The sequence below is a fragment of the Musca autumnalis genome, unplaced genomic scaffold, assembly GCF_047663935.1.
Source record: "Musca autumnalis isolate F117 unplaced genomic scaffold, ASM4766393v1 scaffold_2, whole genome shotgun sequence".
Lineage (NCBI taxonomy): Eukaryota > Metazoa > Arthropoda > Insecta > Diptera > Muscidae > Musca > Musca autumnalis.
Genome location: NW_027411755.1, coordinates 112,029,886 through 112,032,185, shown reverse-complemented (window position 1 = coordinate 112,032,185; position 2,300 = coordinate 112,029,886). Strand labels below are relative to the sequence as shown.

At 34.7% G+C, this 2,300-nt stretch overlaps 1 pseudogene; it reads right to left on the bottom strand.

Annotated features, from left to right (window-relative positions):
- The window catches only part of LOC141393033 (homeobox protein aristaless-like), a 29,769-nt pseudogene extending 29,746 nt beyond the window's left edge, over positions 1 to 23 (bottom strand).
- Between the last annotated feature and the right edge of the window lie 2,277 nt (positions 24 to 2,300).

Below are 2,300 nucleotides of genomic sequence, written 5' to 3'. Positions count from 1 at the left end.
ATGCCCATAATCTGTATGGGACAAATTGTTGCCAATGCCAAATGAACAACGAATGCTCGGCGCAAATGCAGACGAACAAGAACCTGAATTGACAGCCATAACCAAAATGAAAACCAATCAGTCAAAAATGTGGTTATACATTATTTATAATTACATTAGCTAAACATTATTGTGTACATAGATAGATACGATGTAGTAGCTGCAACAGAATAAGCATGCATCGCAGCCGATGTCATCCATCTCATCGAAGTGCATCGTGAAGAAACCACCATCTTATTATACTTAATTATTTATATCATTAATACTGATTGGCATTGATGCATACTAAGTGTACACAACAAACACCAATGGGCAATGTCAATATCATGTCTAGCTTTGCGGAAGGCTGAGGACAGTTGCAATTATTATGATTCCCAAGAATTTATGTATATTTATGGTTGAAACCATTGATTTGGGTGTTGTTGTTAGTTTGCAATTCACTTTGCAATTCAAGCCATCTCGGCTACGTTGCGAATGCTTATTTTAGAAAATTTAATTGAGTCGACCATACAGCGCGTTACAAGTATGGTCACTGCTGAGCTGTGACTTACAACTTAATCATCAGCTAGCAATTAAGCATAGAATTCGACATCATGCTATGTGTCGACATGGTCCATTGCAGCCGGCCTCCCTCATTTTACACCACCCCAACAGCCAGCTTCGCATCACATGTCTCATGTCCGTGTGTTCGATTCTTACAATGTCTGCTGCATTGGCGATTTATACCAATGACTGTCAAGTAGAGGTATCAAACAATTTGTTTTAAGGTGTACGACTAACAATATCATTTCACAACTTTTAGTCACGCTTAATGCTTCTTCTTCTACTACTTTTCTTGTTTTGCGTTTTGGAAACCTTTACGCATATATTAATTCCTAAATGGTCAAATGTATCCTTTTTGTTCCTTTTGATTTTATTTCGTGGCTGCTTTTATTTTTTTTTTGTATCAATCACTAGCCGGAATGATGACCGAAGGAAGATGTGTGTCCGTGTGTATCGGTGGGAGCAATAAACATGCAATCCATTTGCTATTCCACGCATTGCGGAATGCGTGAACAAACAACATACCAAAAATGTCTCTAAAACGAATTCCAATGAAAGCTATCCAAAAGGCACACGACCAATCACAACAGTCAGAGCCTGTCAGTCACATGGAAAATGCCAAATCGGAACAACAGCCACAAATGAATTTTTGCATAAATAATGAAGTTTTTCGAAGTTGTTGTTGCGATGAAGAAGCGACTAATGTTTAAGAAATGGGTAGAACTTCTATCTCTAATTGAGATTCCATTTAAGAATTAATGGAAGAATGGTTTGGCATAACTCTGCCCATCTCTTGGTAAATTTATTCGTGTAAGTAAAGGAAAGATGATTCAGCCATTTGGAAAAGTAATTCTCAAGGTTTTAGTTACAATATACATATGTATGTATATAATATTTTACATTTATGTATTGGAATTATTTCTATGTATATAATCAAGGTATAATTAAATAAGGTAACCTTGTGCAAACATTTCTTTATGATTTTTTTAAAAGTTTAATTTGACAACATCGCATTGTCAAAATTATTTTACCGGAATGGATTACACTGATACAAAACGTTTTTTGAAATAATTATGGCGAATACATATAAAAAAAATATAGAAAACATACGATGAATCTTGTAAAAATTGCATATTTTGAGTACTTTAAGCTGTTATTATGTCATCGGGGGAAGTCATAGGAGCTTCATATGGCATTCTGGATATGCTCAGTGAGTCTACTATATATTCCTGTATTCAAATATATAATATAAAGTTCATGGCGCCCACAATTCGCCCATAACCTAAAAATCGTCATGAAGACAACTAAAGGGAAATCGTTTACCTGTGATATCATTGCCAAATATGCCATTTACTTTTTAATGGCAGCTTAAAGTACTCCAAATATGCAATTTTTACAAGATGCATGGTATGTTTTCTATATTTTTTATATATATTCGCCATAATTATTTCAAAAAACGTTTTGTATCGGGCGTACAACATCTTCTTAATATATTAGTGTCGAAAAACCCGCAAAAAAATATTTGTTTGTATCCGAAAATAACGAAATTCTGGGTAAAACTCGTAAAAACCGATTTTGAGCTATATCTCAAGAACAAGAGCTGATGGAGAAAACCCGTGACCAGATTTGAAAATAGCTCGCCGATTTCATTTAGAAACAACAACAACTTCGGTTGAAACAAAAGTCGTGTTGACCAGTGTTATATATGTTTAGTGTTG